Below are 17,698 nucleotides of genomic sequence, written 5' to 3'. Positions count from 1 at the left end.
GATCCATTTTGAGTTAATCTTGGTATAGGGTGATATACATGGATCTAGTTTCAGTTTTTTGCAGACTGCTAACCAGTTTTCCCAGCAATTTTTGTTGAAGAGGCTGCTATTTCTCCATCGTATATTTAATTCTTTTTCTAATTTAAGATTTTTATAACTCAGGGTGTGGTGTAGCTTGGTGAGTGTTCCGAATGTACTTTCAAAGGCTGTCTCTTGTTGCTGTGAAATGGGATCATCTCTCCAAGCTTCTCTTTCTCTTTGCCTTGTCCCGTATGTCACATGCCCAAAGACTGAAAATCTCACTGCACAGTGTTGGCTTTGCTTTCAGTTGTCGGACGAATTGTAAAGAGCTGAGTAAGAGAAGGAGAGTCTGTGCTTACCATTCCAGTTGCTCTTCCTTCTGCCTGGTACCTCAGTTTCTCTGTCAGTTTCATTTCCCTTGTGTTTAGAGACCATGTCTTAGCTATTCCTTTAGAGTGTAGAGCTACAGGGAAAAGATTATCTTGATTTAACTTCATCCGAGGGTCTTCATTGTACCTTTCACATGGAATCCTGCATGCATAGTTCTTTTCTTTTGACACTTAAAAAATTCTGTCACTTCTTTCCGGCCTCAAAGGTTTTGGATGAGAAATCCAGTCATCGAAATCACAGTTCTCTAATGATAATATGAGGATTTCTCTGGCTGCTTTCAAGAGTTGTTTCTTTGTTTTAATTTTAGTATCTGACTATGATTTGTCTTGGAGCTGACTTCTTTTCAGTGTATTCTGTTTAAGCGTTGCTCATCTTCTTGGATCTGTAGCTTCATGTCCATCTGCTGGATTCGTGGGATTTTCAGCCATTCTGTCTTCACACATTTTTTGTACACTGCAGTCTCTCCTGTCTCTGAGACTGATGACCGTGTGGTGTGTGCAGGCTCATGAGGCATTCGGTGTCTCTCTGTGTCCTTGAGATTGGATTTTACTGCTAAATCTCCAAGTTCACTGATACTGACCTTTTTCACTTACCTGCTGTCAAGCCTATTCGATGAGGTGGTTTTGTTTGTTGTTTCTAATCTTGGTTATTGTACTTTTCAGTTGTAAAGCTTTCATTTGGTTCTACCTTGTATATTCAAGAGAGTTCACCTTACTTCTTTGAGCATTTTTATCATTACTTTAAAGTCTTTGTTAGATAATTTGCCCAGATAATTTCAATGTGTAATCTTCACAGTGTCCTCTGAGTTGAGATTTTCTTGTTTCTCTTTTAAATTTAATTTTATTTTTATTAGCATACATTACTAATAGAAGGAGATTTCATTGTGGTGATTCCAAACATGTGTATGGTGTACCTTGAACAAGCTCAACCCCTCCACTATATTTTCATCTCCCTCCTCTCTTCCCTCTTCTTCATTCTTCATATGCCAAGGAATTTTGGCTGCATTGTGGACATTTTGAATGTTATGTTATGAGACTTGGGGTCTTGATTAAATCTATAGATTTTTTTAAAACAAATGATTGATGCAGTTGGGTTAGGCTGTAAGTTTTGACCAGCCTCCTCTAAGTTTATGGTTTCAGTGTTCTGTTTTGAAAGTCTGTGTCACATACGTACCACCCAGTGGCCAGTCTGGGATGTGGGTGATGGTCTCTCACTTAGTGCCGTTTGCAAAGGCTTATGGTGTGTATTTTAGGATCTCCAGCTGCAGGTTAGGATCTGATTCACAGGCTGAGGGTGACTTCAGAGATTTAATGGCATCCTTTTGGGGGTCCTGAGTCTCTCTCCTTCTCTGCTGTGCTTTCTGGTTTCCTGAGCCTCCCTGACTTCTAGCATGACAGCTGAGGTTTTCGTTACTATCAGACACTGTCCATACTGTGCCCAAGTGTAAGCAGGAGTATCAACACAGAAAGTAGGTAATGGGCACTGTCGAAGTGTGAAGGAAGGTTCTCTCCAACCATAGGTGCTTTCTGTCCATCTGCTTCTGCCACGTGTTACCATAGCCACTCGGAATTGTCAGGAGCTGGAATGTGAGCCATCAGGGGGAAGAACACAGAAGAAATGGGGGGTTTCTTTTACCTTTCTCTGAGCCTTGGTTGCTCCTGCTCACCTTCCTGTTCCCCCTTTGAGCTGGAGGACTTTTGTCACTCTTGCTGTGTGTGCCTTGATGCCTAAGTGAGGTTGCAGGCCACCTTGAGATTAGTCCTGGAGATAATGAGGGAAACTGGGAATTTAGCATTAAATTCATTGAGAGAACAGTGACATGGGATTTTGACATACGGCAAACCTACGTGGACCAAGAGTTTTCCTAAAAGGATTTTATGAATGGTGTGGGGGCATGGCTTAAGTGGTAGAGCATCTGTCTGCAAGCGTGAGGTCCTGAATTCAAATATGACTGTGTTAGTCAGATTTCCATCACTATAATGGACTTTTGTCCTGCTGTCTTCTCAGGCTGACTCTGCAAGCCCCTGAGTGGCAGGAACATACGGAGGCTCAGGAGTCTGTCTGTGTGCAGGTGAGCAGGCATGGATACAGCCATCTTATTAGTAGCTTTCACCTTCCTCTCTCCCTTTCCCCCTCTGTCTTGGTTAGTGGTACTACCCTCCATTCAGTGACTATGACACAGACCTCCATGTCAGCCTGAACTCTAGCTGTGTCAGTCAGTCACCAAGCATGTCTTTTTTCCTCTGAAGTGTTCCTGAAATGAGTCCTCTCCTCTCTGTGCTGCAGGGGCTTCCTGATGAGAGCCCCTGTCATCTCAGCCTTCCTCTAAAGAGAGCCCCTTGGGCCCTGCCTTGGGCCCTATCCCTTCAGACTCATTTCCTGTGCTGCTGTCAGATGCCACTTGGCCGCCTCACCTGCTTTCTTCTTGCCTTCGCACAATTTGCAGGGCCCTTCCCCACCTCCTGCTATGTTTTATTCAGCAGAGTGTGGTGTCTTTTCAGTCCAGACTCTTCTGTGCTCTGGGGTTTTCATGCCTCTGCACCTCTTCTCCTCTTGTTCCCTCTGCCCAGACTGGCCTTCCTGTTCCCCACTTTACTGCCCACTGCCCACTGCCCACTGCCTGGCAAGCTTCTTTTAGTCCTTCAAAACCCACTTCAGGAATTTCATCTTCTGTGTTTTGTCTTCCATCACCCAGAGTAATTGAATTCCAGCCTCCAACCTGGTACCTTCTCTGGGTTTGTATCCCTGACCTTTCCCTATATTGCTGTGGTGCCCTGTGTCTGGTTCTCTTTCTTGTTCATGCTTGTCACTTAGGTGCTGGGCATGGTATTTGGCATTTAGAAGAGCCTCAAACACAGAATGGGTGACCAGTTGATTATTAGCCCCCTTTTGGCTTCTGCAGCCTTCTGTGTACGTTGAGTACCACATGGAATTCCCATGTTTTTATGGCTATTACAGACAGAACTCATTCAGTTTAACCAATGTTGTTTTCCCATCTTGTCTGATATTATTCCCGTAATGATTATGGCTCTTGAACACTTCATTAGTATTGAGAGAGGAAAACATTACATTATTTCATTGTTTTTGTCTCATAATCCAAGTTGTAGTGTCTGTACTTGACTTTTTGTTTCCATCAAATATGCCTTCCCATCTTTTTTTTTTTTGGTGGGGTGGGGTTTGAACTTGGGGCTTCATGCTTGCAAAGCAGGTGCTCTGCCACTTGAGCCACACTTCCTGTCCATTTTGCTCTGGTTATCTTGGAGATGGGGGTCTTGAGAACTATTTGCCCATGCTGGCCTCAAACCACAATCCTCCCTATCTCAGTAGCTAAGTAGCCAAGTAGCTAGAATTACAGATATGAGCCACTGGCACCCAGCTCCATCTTCTTATATGTGCCCGTGTTCCTTTTCAAGCTGCTACCTTTTTTGTTCAGATCTCTGCTGCAGAGAATTACAGCTAGATAAAGCTAGGTAAAGTTACTACTTCACCTAACTGTAAGTGGGCCATTTATTCTCTGCATGGAGTTGCTCAGTCATACCTGGCATATTACTTAAATACACAGACACATATGGAATAGCTACTTTGTGCCAGAATCTCTTGGCTTTGAGGATGCAAGATAAACCTAAAAGATGGGAGGGAAATAAGAACGAGTAGTAGAGGAGTGAATATGATCAAAGCATATTATAAGTACGCATGGAAATATCACAGTGACCCCCCCCCCATGTTGTACAATGTAAATGTGAGAACATCAGTTAAAAAGATAAATCCAGAATCTGTGTCCTAGAAGAACACGGATCTGTTCCTAGGACTCCATCAGGCTGGAGCGGGCCACATGGGGGCTGCCCATGGAGTGGAGTTTAGGTGGCATGGTGTGAAGCCTGTTAGACCAGGTTACCTGATACAATCAGTGAGCACCTTGTAAAATAGGACAGTAGCCATTTCCGAGGGAAAAGTGAAGAAGTCCAAGAATGTTATCATTCAATCTGTCATTAACAAGGATTTACTGAGCATCTACTAAGTGGCAGAGTCCAACAGACAGATAAATGGATGACTCTGTGATATGTTGTCAGGTACTGATGGTGCAGTGTGGAAACACAAAGCAGGGCACGGGCTGAGAGCAGGGAAAGAGAGTTCAGGTAGGACTGTGGAAATGTCTGAGCAGAGGCCTGAGCAAAGCCAGATGAGACAGAGCCCTTGAGGCAGGAATTGACTTAGTGCAGGAGAGCTGGCGGGAGAGCAGACAGAAGGCCAGGCTGCTGGCATTGAGTGGCTGAGTGGAAGAAGTGAAGGAGACAAGTTGCCAAGGACCCAATCCCGGAGGGCCTTAGAGTCTCTTACTCTGAGTGGTTGCAGGGAGCCATTTGAAAGTTTTGTGCAGTGAGTAACATGACTTGATGTAAAACTTGAAAAGATTTTGCTGGATGGATATCTGATTTGGGGAGGAAGAGAAGAAAAAGAGTAGAAGGAGCCTACAACTTAGAATACCATGGAGAGACCATGAGAGGTCACCAAGAAGTGTCTAAATTTGGGATATGTTGAAGATAGAACTGTCGGGTTTTAAAGTGGATCGCATATAAGATGTGAGAGCAAAAGGAGTCAAGAACAACTTCACATTACCTCAGCATTTTGTCCAGATAACATAGCAGGGAAAGAATAAGGTCATAGAAGAAAGTCAAGGCTGGTTTTAAATTTATTGAGTTTGAAGTATCTAAGTGGAAATGTAGCTGGAATTCAAGAAGAAACCCGTGGCTGGAGGTATGTGTTTGGTGTTTTGTGGAGGGGGGAGGTTATAATGGAGGAGTGCTTCATGGAAGAAGGTAGGAAGAGAAAACAAGAGGGATGGCGTTTGAGCTATGGTGGTCAAGTGTGTCAGCTGCTGAGAAGTGGGACCGGTGAGGACTGAGAATGGCCAGAGGGGTTGGTTTAGTGGAGGTCACAGGTGCTTTTGAAAAGAGCAATTGTGATAGAATGATAAGAAAATGCTAAATTGCAGTGAATTAAGGAGAAAATGGGGGGCAAGAAAGTTGAGGCACCAAGTCCCAGGAGCTTTGTGGAGGAGTCCTGTGTGAGAGTAGAGAAATGAGGAAACTGTGGAGAAGGGTGAGTGTTCTCTAGGGTGGTGTATGTCAGCACATTTGTCTGCTGGAGGAAGAGAAGACGCTGGTGAGAAGGGACAGGATGGGACAGTGATGGTCCACACTGAGCTGCCAGCTCCACACTGAGCTGGCAGAGGGGATGTGGTTCTGGAGAAGAATAGGAGTTTACCTGCTGTCAAGGGAGAGGCGTGCGGCACACATGCAGGTGGGTGAGGAGGGGAGTATAACCCTGGTGGTAAAAGAGTTAGGAAGCTCTCGCACTCTCTCTCTCTCTTTCTCTGTCTCTCTCTAATACACACACACATACACAAGTGCACAAGTGCTCGTGTGAACCCCAGGATGACAGGAACCAAAAACCTCTATATTTGCTGTAGCCTGTCCCCTTTTCCAAAAAGGGTCCTTTACTGCTTGCCTCAGGCCCCTACACCTTTTCTCCTCAGACACAGGAACTCCCTCTACTATCACACGTAGGTTCCTCGTCCTCAGATCATTCTGGAACCAGTGCCATGGCAGAACCAGAAGAGCTGGCCAGGCCTGGTGCACATGGTCCAAGAGGACACGATAGAACTGGGAAGGTTGGTGGGGAGATTGTGAAAAGCCTCCTCTACCTTCTGAGGAGTTTGGATCTTATTTTGTGGGTACGGGGGAGCTGCTGAGGGACAGTAAGTGTGGGGAACGCTGATCTGATTGTTGGTATAGCAGGAACCCCGTGGCCCAGTGCAGTTGGGCTGGGTGGAAAAACCAGGGGCAAGAGGAGAATCAGAGGCCCTTGCCTAGGACCAGGTAAACTTGGCTTCTTTCTGCTGCCGAGTTTTAACATCTACCTGTCTGAAATTGAATATATTCTTTTTGTTTGCTTGTTCTTGCTTTTTGGAACAAGGTCTCATTGTGTAGCCCAGGCTGGCCTCGAATTTGTAATTCTCCTGCCTCAGTCTCCTGAGTGCTGGGATTAAAAGCGTGTGTCACCACGTCTGGCCTGAAATTGAATATATTCTTGTGGAAGATTGAGGAAAATGAAATTAATTTAAGAAGCAATGAAGCAGAACTACTATGTTAGCTCCCAGGCAAGTAGCTGATTTCCTTAATAGGCTGAATCATTAATGAGGTGGCCAGACAGGAAATAGACATGAGCAGAACATGTGAGGCATGCAGGATCGGAGACAGTGCCCTTAGTTACTTTTAATATCTGTGTCCCTTCTGAGGGACAGTGGATATTCTTAACAGAAAAGGAGAGCCCACGGTGTTTTCAGTGACTGCGCGTAGCAGGCAGCAAGTTAGTGTTAGACTGGGATGCAAGTGGTATCCTTGAGTTTCCAGTTCTGTACTTGGTTTTGCATCGAAGCAATAAATCTTGACTATAAAACCACATGCAGGTTAGGGAAAGGTTACTTAGTCTTCAACATCCAGGGCCAAACTGTTTCACGTGATTTCTGTAATTTAAGGTGAGAATCGTTTGGCTGCCAGCACCAGGGGAAATGTAGCAGTGCAATTAGCGACTGTGCTCCCATTGTGAGGCCTGCTGCCTAGAGCGGTCTCATCAGCGTGTATCTGGTCAGTGGCTATAACAGCAGCCTGACTCCAGGGTGGCTGTTGCCGGTTCCTTGCTCTGTGAATGCCCTCCCTCCTTATCACAGTCTAAGCAAACACTGACTGTACCATGCATCCTGAGTTCAGAAATGTGAATACAGGGCAGGAAGGGGAGAAAGCCTGTCTTAAACTGAAAACCGAGTGTCTCAAAATTCCATTCAGCCTTATATTGTGAAAAGTTTTCTCCTTTTTCCCTTTTTTATTAGTGTATATTAAGTATGCAGAGGTGGCGTGTTGTGATTTTCCATACATGCGTTTAATGTGCTTTGATCAACTTCGCCCTCAGTCACTCTTACGCCTTCCTGTCCCCACGTTTTAGGCCATGTAACAGGTTTTGTTATTCTATGTTCATACGTGCCCATGAGTACTCTCGATCATGTCCTCCCTCTTCCCCTTTCCTCTAAGGTTTGCACTTTTAAAACAAGCCTAGATTTTGTTTGAGGTGAATTTGAAGGGTGTTTTACTGACAAGCCTGCTGCTACTGATCAGTTTTAGGATTAAATGAGGTAATCTCTCTGAGGCATTTGTAGCGGCCCCCAGCACCAACCGAGTGTCGGCTCAGTAAGTAATCCTTGTAAACATTAATGCTTCTCTTCATGGAGTTTGTGGATTTTTTCAAGTACTTCTTGTTGTATCACTCAGTGAGCTTTTCCTTTCTTTCCTTGTTTGTGGTGGTGGGGATCAAAGCAAGGGTCTCGTGTGCACTAAGCAGGCCCTCTATACTGAGCTATGTCTCACGCCCACACACACTTTTTATAGCTATGTCTTCAGTGCTTTGACTTCTTTCCAGTGGCAAAACATTGCCTGTCAGTCAGTGACATCTTTCTGCTAGCAACAAGAAGATGTGGACTTTTTAATTAAGTTACTAATAAACAGAAAGCAAATGACCTTACTGAGTGCCTAACTGAGTACAGCACTGGCTCAGTGCTCTCAGGGAGAACCTGTGTGGCCTGTTCAATGTTTCCAACCTAAGACCAGCATGGAGATGGCCTCCAACACATGTGGGGCCACATAGACGCCAGAGTCTTTCTGAGTCTTGTACGTTAATCCTCCCAGGAACCCGTGCAGGGATTTAAGATTGTACTTGTGCAATACATAGGCAGGCACGTCTCCACCCTACCCAGTGGGAAACACTGACACGATGAAACCAGGTTTGGTTTTGTTGTTCTGTGGGAAAAAATGTGGAGAGAACTCCTCACCCCCTTTTAAAGGAGATGTGGTTGACAGAAAAATACCAAAGACCAGGTAGATTGCAGAAGAGAAAGCCAAACTCAGGAGATGGTCCCACACCGCTAACTTCAAACCATGATCCAGGGAGGAAACAGCCAATCAGCAGAATCCTAAGGAAAGAAGGCCCACGAGAAATAAGCAACCAATCAGTGAAATCCTAAGGAAACACCATTAACAGCCTGTGCTAACCCCAAATTAGTGCATAGAGTGACGGTTCCCTTTTGCTAGGCCTCCTGCTGTATCTCTTAGAGAGAAATAATAAATCTTTGCTATTCCTAAAAGAAAAAAAAAAAGAGACTGTATTTGTGCTAAAAAAGTGTTGGCTAATATTTGGTCAGCCGAGGGAAATGCATGTTGACTACCTTTTTCTTTTTTATGTTATCTGCCATTTTTGTTCACATAAATTTGCTTTTTGCTTTCTTGGGGTTTGAACTTATGGCCTTGCATAGGTGTGCTATGCCTTACTAGACAGCAGTTCATACATGGGTCAATGGTGGAGGGTAATGAAGAGTTAGAAAGAGTCAGGCACTATTAGAACTCATAAAAATGTCGGCACTGTGAGTGCTGAATAGGACTCCAGTGCAAATGCAGAATGTGTATTTATAACCAGTGGTGCAAATGACACCACGGTCAGGATGGCTGAAGCAGCCAAAAAAAGGTGTGTATGAGTGGGGGGGAGTAGTGATGCTAAATAGTTGAAATTGAGGCAGCAGTCCTTGCAACTCTCCTTGTCTATGTCCTGTCCCTCTGCCAAACAGTGGCAGGAAGTCATTGGAGCCTTCCTGTCACCTTTTAAAACAACCAAAACCTAGGTATGCTGTTGAAATCTTTCCCTGAGCAAATCCAAAGTTGTGAGTTTCAAAATGAGATTGCAGAATTCTGCAGTGAAACCAGAAAAGAGGTCAAAGTGACAGAGAGTATTGAGAGCTGTACTCTACACGGAGAAAACAGGGTACAATCTTGTCTCAAGTTAATGACAAGTACAACATTGAGAGAATAGAGAGTAGGTCAGGCGTTGGTGGGATTTCTTCACTGAATGGATACTGCGTAACCTCTGTGCTTCACGTGTCGACCACCATGCATGCTGGCGGATCTTTGCTTCCCAGTGATGCAGACATTGTGACTCAGCTCTGACAAATGTGCAGTCCTCACTTGAGAGAGAATTGTTAGATGAGCTTTTGCTCTATGAACACCATGTTATAAGAAAAGAGCGTTTGATTGGTTTGATTCACATTTATACTGGGAGCTGTGAAGGAGAAGGAAAAGGTAAGCTGGAACCGGGTGTGATGAGTAAGAAAGGGCAGAAGACATCCATCGCTTCAGGGAAAAAGGGTTACATGAGAATGTGACCTGATGACATTTTTTTTATTCTCAGGGAACAATTAGTGGTAAGAAGTAGCCGAAAGTGTGACAATTTCTCATAGAATGAAGAAAGCATGCAGCAAGTAGTGTACTGGAGGCGAAAGTGTCTCACAGTAGATTTTGGCGTGTGGTATGACTTTAAAACTTGACCTTATGACACTGAGTAGTATCTATAAAGGCCATTCCTATTAATTAGGTGATTATCTCAAGTGATGTACTATTTCAGGATTTACCATTATGCAATTTAGTGCTATGTACAAAAAAATCTTGTAGGTCTGTGAGGGCAGGGACCCAGTCTGCTTACATATTGATTAGTATTTTGTTGCTGTAACACAATACCTGAGATGGCCTACTTATAAAGAAAAGAGGTTTATTTGCATCACAGACCCTTGAGGAACAAATCACATCCAAACTGTAGCATCTTATTTCCATCTGTATCCCTTGTGCCTGGCAGTGTGACAAATTGCCAATATTTTGGATAAATGGATTTTTATTCATTAGTGGAGCAGGCATCTCTGTGTTGCTCTCTTCCTTGCTGGGATATTTAACCTTGGTCCTTGGATCTAATGTGCTCATTAGTTTATTTTACCAAACACTGAAAGAGGTCCTTGTTGAGAAGTCAACTCATAATTTCTAGAATTATGTTGAATCTGAACATCCAAGTGTATCTGACAAAGGGACCACACTGTACAGCCTTTTCTGACAATCTCTGTGTGAGTTAGGATTTTCGAATTTAAAAGAAACAGAAACTAAAGAAAAAAACTGCCTGAGGAGACTGCTCAAATTGTCATATATAATGTCAGATATGTGTATATGTACACACACAGACACACACCTATATATATCTGCTAAAAACTGTACTAGCACCCTTTTCACTATTATTATTTACTTAAAATATTTTTAGAATAGTGTGTATTTGTTTATCACTTAGGCATTGTGAGGAACCTTATTTTTAAGTTATCTAGAAACGGTGGTTGGCATAGGATCAAATGTGCATTAGGCTTGATAAATGATGTTCTAGAGAGAAAATATATTTGCAGATTATCCTTATTTAAACTACCTTATGCACAGCCACAGTCACCCTCTTCTTGAATTCAGAATCCATGTGACAAGAGATAAATGCGCTCCTGTCGTCAGTGCCACTGTTGAGGAATTACTAAAATCAGACCTTAACAACAGGCTCACACGGGCACAGCTTTCATGCCTGGGGCTGCTCACATCTTGAGCTCTGGTTTCCTAAGCAAGCCTAGCTGGGACTCTGGGCCCTGGGGTGGGGACACAGCAGCAGAGGACTTAGCGTGAGGTACATTTGACTCAGTCTGTGGACCCAAAGACTAGCGTCCCCACCCTGCAAAGGTACAGTGCCAACGCAGGCTTCTGTTTTCAGGGCAGCTGGTAAAGGCTGGAGTGTCACCCTGGTAATCTAAATGAGAAGAAATAGTTTCACCAAATGACTGTCCCACAACCATGCAGACTGAGGGGAGGCAGAGAATAGAGGAAGGAACAGGACACTGGCAGGTATTGCATCTGTTTGAATGTCAAATTGGAAAAAAATTGGCAAAAAGCAGCCAGGATGAATAACTCATAGAATAGATTCTGTGCTTAAAAATTAATTTGCCCCTAAGAAATAAAAGAGCTCACCATCACCTGAGCTCGTAGACACACCTCTAATGTCTGAAGTAACCTGAAGGCTGGAGGTCATTCCTGGACAACCATATTGTCTACTGCGCCCTGGGTTGAGTCCTGGCATGGCCACATAGCTGCTTGTCCTTGGCCTCCATTCCTCATCTATAAACATGCTGTGGAAGGTACAGTATTTTTCAGTTTTCCAGAGCTGCTGGGGGCTCTCTAAGATCCATCTTTGCTCAGGAGATTATATTAATTAAAATGTCCTCGCCCTCCTGCCTGTCCCTCTGTCATGACTCAGTCGCCTCTCCTGGTTCCCCGCACCATATCTGCTCTCCTGTCTCCTTGTCTGGGTTCCTGTTACGTATTTTTATGGTGGTGCTCATCGAAGTCATTTCCTCAGCCATACTTTAACTGTGGTGAGCTCATCCCATGTTTGTTCATCTCAAGCTGCAGACCGATCCTGACAACAGCTTTGGAAATTTCTCATTTCCTTCGGCAGGATTAACTCCAACAACCGAAAATCACTTTCCCATCTGGATGTGGACTGGAGGAACTTCAAGGTGGCTGCTCTGGCAAGAGGCTTCCCCAGACCTCAGGGTGGGAGTGTTGAGAGTAGTTAAAGTGTTTTTCTTCAAAGCATGTGTCAGCTCCTGAATATTATTTGACTTCTGTTTTCTTTCTTTCTTTTTTTTTTGGCAGTACTGGGGTTTGAACTCAGGGCCTCATGCTTGCTAGGTATGCACTCCACCACTTGAGCCCCAAGGCCATATTATTTGACTTCTTATGACCTTAAAACTCGTCACCGAAAATTTATATTTCTAAGGCATCTTGTCTTATAAAATTAGCAGTGTGAGTTATCAGTCTGCCAACTTCAAACCCTAAAGTTTGAGGCAGAATCTTGACTTAAAATTAGGCTTCTGTCATGAAATAGGATTCTCCAGCTATCCTAAAGCAATTATTTACTATAGTCTATTTATTATATTACAAAAAACCAAAACAGCAGATCTCTGTGGATCCAAAACATTTTGGAAGCAATATCAAGTCATTGTTTACTTTGCTTTTCCCATTAAGTCTTGAGCTCAGAAAAGGGAATGTATAATAGAGACGTGCTGAGGATGGAGGTACCCTGTAAATCCGTGACCGAGTGTTGTGTGTGTGTGGTGCAGATGGGAGAGGTGGAGAGGGAGTGAAGCTTCCAGATGGAAGGTACCATGTTTTAGCATAATAGTGTTATAGATCCTATAGTAATTTCCTGCATCTGCTGTAACAAAGTACCACAAACCTAGTGCCTTAAAACAATGGACATTGATTCTCTCAGTCATCATGGAGGCACACACTTGAAGCTTAGGCTGACATCAGGGTGTAGGGAGGGCTGCACTTCCTCCGAAGGCTCTCAGGAACAGTGTTGTTCTTTGCTTCTCCCAGATTCTGTGGCAGTGGCACTCCACAGTTTGTGAATGCATCACTCATCTTCAAGGCCAGCGTCTTTGCTATGAACTGAATGTTTTGTGTCCCCCCAATTCCTATATCGAATCCTAACATACCAATCAATGTGATAGTATTAGAAGGCAAAGCCTTTGGACGATAGTTAGGTTGTGAGGGTGGAGCCTTCAGGACAGGGGTTAGTGCTTTATTGGTGAAATACTGTGTACACATGTGTATAAATGGAAAAATGAGACCTGTTGAAACTATTTCAGGAATGGGGGAAGGGGGGATAATGGAGAATGATGGAGGCAGTAAATTCAAGTATGAGGTATTTGATATATTGTAAGAATTTTTGTAAATGCCACAGTGTACCCCTAGCCCCGTACAACAGTACAAAAAGAAAGACAACTTGACCGCACTTGTTTTCTCTCCATTGCTCTTTGCCATTCGAGGATGCAGTGAGAAGGCAGATGAGTATAACCAGGAAGATACCTTTTTTTTTTGCCAATTCAACCATGCTGATCTCAGTCTTCTAGCCTCCAGAATTGTGAGAAATAAATTTCTTTTGTTTGTACACCTCCGCCCCCAGTCTATGGTACTTTGTTCTACTAGCCCAAACTAACTGAAGACAGTCTTCAGAGCTTTCTCTGCCTTATTGTCACATCTGCTTCTCCTCTGTCAAGTCTCCCTCTGCCTCTCTTGTAAGGATACATGTGATTACATTTGTGGCCACCCTGATAAATTCAGAATGATCTGCCTAACAAGATCTTTGACTTAACCCCATATGCAAAGACGTTCCCTCCTTTCCATTCTGTCTCTTTGCCATATAAGGCAAGGTTCCTGTGGATATCTTTTGGGGTACATTTTTAAGCCTAACACAGACTCCGTTTATCCAAGTGAATCAACTAAACATCAGACTAACTCTCTCTTACATCTTCTATGAGCCTGTTCCATCCTGATACAATCCAGTAAATGTTAAGAAGACCTTGGGAAAGTGTCACAGCTCTTTTAGAATTTGTCCAGCAGGTTTTCTGGCTTATGCTGGGAGACTCGTGCCCCGTCCCCCCCCCTAAAAAAAAAAAAAGAAAGAAAAAGAAGGTGGGCGCTAGTGGCTCACAGATGGGAGGCAGGCCAGGAGTAAAAAGGAGAATTTTATGCAAAGGGATGGATAGCTATGGTTTGAAGGAGCTAGGAACTTTAGACGAAATAGAGAGATCATAGAACTTAACGACCTATGGGAAGATTGGGGTGGAATGAGATTGATGACACCATCAAGGATCAGACAAGGCGGGGGCTTGTAGAAGTCTGATTCTCTTCCTAAATGTTTATGAGAAAACCAGGGTGGAAGGGAGCTGGAAGGGACAGGGCATGATCTGGCTTGTTTTCACAAAGTCTCGCTGGCCTCTGTTTGGCAAATGGATTGACAGCTACAGGAGTAGTGGCAATGGAATGGTGCACAGGCAAGAGGCCAAGGTGGATCGGACCAGGGTGAAAGAAGACAGAGCTGGTGGAGAAGATTGGAAGACATATGTATGCTATGCTCTGGAGAATACAGGGCTTGAGGAAGTGGGAGCTGTTGCTAGATGGACTGGGATGCCATTGACTAAGGTGGGAGGACAGAGTGAGGAGCCAAGTGGAAGAGCAGATTCTGAGTTCAGGTTGGCACATGTTGGGTGTAAGAGGCACTTAGCACAGTGCCTGACACAGAGCACACCATAAATAACAGCTTCTAGTTCAGTGGTATCTAATTCCATCTCTTTCAAAATCACAGCTGACCCCTGAGTCAGGGGACTTGGCTTCTAGCTCTGGCTGGGCCACATTAGGTAAGTAGACGAGTCAGAGCATCTATAAATGGGAGACAGTCAGACTAGATCCTTTCTGTGATGCCTTTCAGCTTTAGTATGCCGAGATGCTGTGGCATTCTTTGGTCCTGACCTCCTGGAATCTGCTCTGGCCAGCTGGATCTGCTTCAGAGAGGCTAATGAACTAGAACTCTGCATATGGGTAGCAGTTTCTGGTGGAAGCTGACGTAGAGAGAGCTCTGGCCAAGGCAATTGTGGCCAGAGAGGAGGCCTCATGACGAAGGGGAAGGATGTGGTTTGAGGAGAGCAGCAGCTGCTGCTGTCACCAGACAAGCATGAAATTTGCCAAGCTTCAGAGGAGATTGCAATGAGGATGGCTGTTTATTAATTGGTATATTAATTTGATTCTGAGCATATGGAGAGGTGGTGATGGACAGAAAAGCAGACAAAGAGAGGAAAACATTCTCCCTTCTTTCCTGGATCACTGGCACAGGGTCATTGGTGGAGCCGCATTGATATCAGGGATAGCTAATCTCTAGTCCAGATAGTCTTAGTTTGTAGATAAAGAAACCAAGGTTAACAAATGTCACATTCCATGGTGGCAGAGCCAAACCAGTACTCAGGTCTTCTCACACCTGGCCTGTGTGTTCCTGTTCCACCAGACTGCCAGGAGCCATTCCCAGGAGCCATTTTAGGCACAATTCTGGAAGAAGTTCAGTTTGGTTTCATCTGTCTTTGACTAGACCCCAGAGATTTTATTCACTGCTCCTAGCACCCTACAATGGAAACTTGATGTAAGTTGTTACATTTCCGGCTCTCTCATCAGAGAGTGCTTTTTACTTAATAGTAGGCCTGGCTCCACTCAGACACCATTTTGATTCTTCTAGTTAACTGAGGTTATCTGGACTCCTGAGGTGCCTGCTCTTCCAAAAATGTCCTGCTAATAAAAACAGTGCTCATGGCTTTCAGTAGACTAGACAGAGCTCTTCTTTTACGCAAAGGTGCTTGTGTGGTGAGATTTTTTAAAACTCAACATGGACTTTGTTTATGAGAAGCAGCTGAAAGGGAACTTGTTAGGAAAGTTGCTTCCTTATCCTGTGATTGTGGTTAGCTTGTGAGTAATTGAATTCCCTGGCGTCTTCTTTGGAAGCAATGACTGGTCATTCTATTGCTTTATTACCTAACAGTTTAATTTAAAACACCTCATCAGAGTATGAAAGCGAGACTTCATATGTGCCTGCTGCATAGCAAGAAGCCCGTTTCTATAAATGTTACCCCTGGGATGTTTGAGCAGGATCCCTAAAGAAAACCAGGGTCCTCAGGCCTAGGGTGTGCTTTAGGGTAAGGCTCAGAGGAGTCATGAGCAGTGCAATGTCAGGCATGCATTGGATGCACAGCAGGAGAATCTGGAGCAGGTTCATCTCCTAAATGCAGGGTAAATGGTGAGGGAGCCGTCGTCCTTTACAGGGACTCTTTATTAAGGCTGGGAGACCATGTTCTGGGAAAAGGCAGGGCTCTCTTTCCAGAGGCCACACATCTGGTTGACCTCTTCCAGGCTCCCTGAACATGCCGTGCTCGTTACTGAAACAGTGGTTCCTCTGCTGCTGCTCCCCACCCTGAAGATGCCCTGCCAGTTTTCACTGCCTCTCCAGGTTCTGCCCTTCCTGCAAGGCCCACCTCAAGGGCCAGCTCCTCCCTTGTGCCTCCCTAAGAGCTCCAAGCTACTGGAGCTCAATTCCTTCCACAACTGCAGTTATGCAGCAGTTTTGCACTTTGTTCTTTGTTGCTTTGTGTTCTTTTCTATGGGTGGATGTGTTGGGGAGAGGGGATGAGGGTTTCATGTGTGTCCTTTGTTACTGGCTAAGTCATTAACTTCTTAAAGACAAAAACTCAGTTTTGAACTTCTTTATGGTCTCCCATTCTAGTCAGCTTAATTCTGGGGACAAAATATTGTGCTTAGAAATATTTGCCCATTTGTCGGGAACAGTTCTCAGTGTGTTTATCAAATGATAGATTTAAAAAGACACATGTAAAATCTTCATGGGCCTGTTCTTCAAATTATTTTTCAAAATTTAACAGTAAAATGACTTAAGTTACTTAGAGGTTTCTTTCTTTCCCAGGCCTTTGCTGTCCTGCTGCTCTAGGATCCTAATAGGATTTTCGTTCTCAAGGTCAGCTCCCAGTCCACATGGCTGCCCACTCCAGACAGCAGGAAGGAGGAAGGTGGGAAGAAGGTTGAAGGGCTTGCACGAGCCCTCTTTGAAGGAGTTTTCCTCAAGGCTGCTGCAGAGTACTTTTGATTGCATAAAAGTAGTTCAAACTCAGTGGTAGTTAGCTGCAAGGGAGCTGGGATTTCAGTCTTTACTCCAGGGCTCATGTATTGGGTAGAAACTTAGGGGTGCTGAGGTAGAAGGGGGAAGCACCTAACCTGACCCATGGGCCAGTTTGGGTGCCATGGGACACATTGAAATAGTAGTCTTCTTTACGTTTTCTCATTCATGAACTCCTAAATGAACTGCTTTTTGCATCTTCTGTGCACTTAGTGCTGTGCTAAATAGAGCAGAGAACAAGACAACGGCTATCTTTATTTTCAGGAAAATTATAACTTATGGTGGGCTGGGAGACAGACAATAAATAGGAGAACAAATAGATGAGCATGGTCATGGTGAGATAATAATAGATACTAAGAAGAAGTCAGATGGCCTTGATTGGTCTCAAAAACTATCCGTCTGTTGGATATCGCTCTCAGTTACTTATTGCATGAATGGGGCATTCAGTCTTCATCAGAGCTATTTTGGTTTCTTTTTCTGAATTGTACCTCTGAATCTTGATGAGCTTTTTAGGGGTAAAAATGCATTAAAAATTGCTTTGCTGGACCATTCATCAGAGGGTTTATTTAGACTGGAAAGTTTTAAGCTGACATTTCTAAAAAGTTTGTGTCTGTGTATGTTTATATTAATTAAGGTCTTATTTATATGATGTAAATGCACGTTTTCAGGAGCCATTTATTTAAACATGTAAAGGCCATTAAGAAAAGTGTTGTCAGTAATAGAAGAGACTCCTAATGGTATGTGTTTAATAAAGCAGCATAATTTATAAAATACTTAGAAAAATGTTAATGTTTTATACTTCTTTCCCAAGGGAGGAATTTTTATT

General features: G+C 43.9%; 1 protein-coding gene and 1 non-coding gene across 21 annotated transcripts in view; both read left to right on the top strand.

Moving 5' to 3' along the window:
* The window catches only part of Aopep (aminopeptidase O (putative)), a 293,876-nt gene that overhangs the window by 95,857 nt on the left and 180,321 nt on the right, over positions 1 to 17,698 (top strand). The window lies entirely within an intron of this gene.
* On the top strand, positions 13,733 to 13,794 carry LOC141415956 (U7 small nuclear RNA). Its single transcript, XR_012440898.1, has one exon. It is a non-coding gene; the product is annotated as a U7 small nuclear RNA (small nuclear RNA).

The sequence above is a fragment of the Castor canadensis genome, chromosome 13 (genome assembly GCF_047511655.1).
Source record: "Castor canadensis chromosome 13, mCasCan1.hap1v2, whole genome shotgun sequence".
Taxonomy (NCBI): domain Eukaryota; kingdom Metazoa; phylum Chordata; class Mammalia; order Rodentia; family Castoridae; genus Castor; species Castor canadensis.
This window is presented reverse-complemented; position numbering and strand designations above follow the sequence as displayed.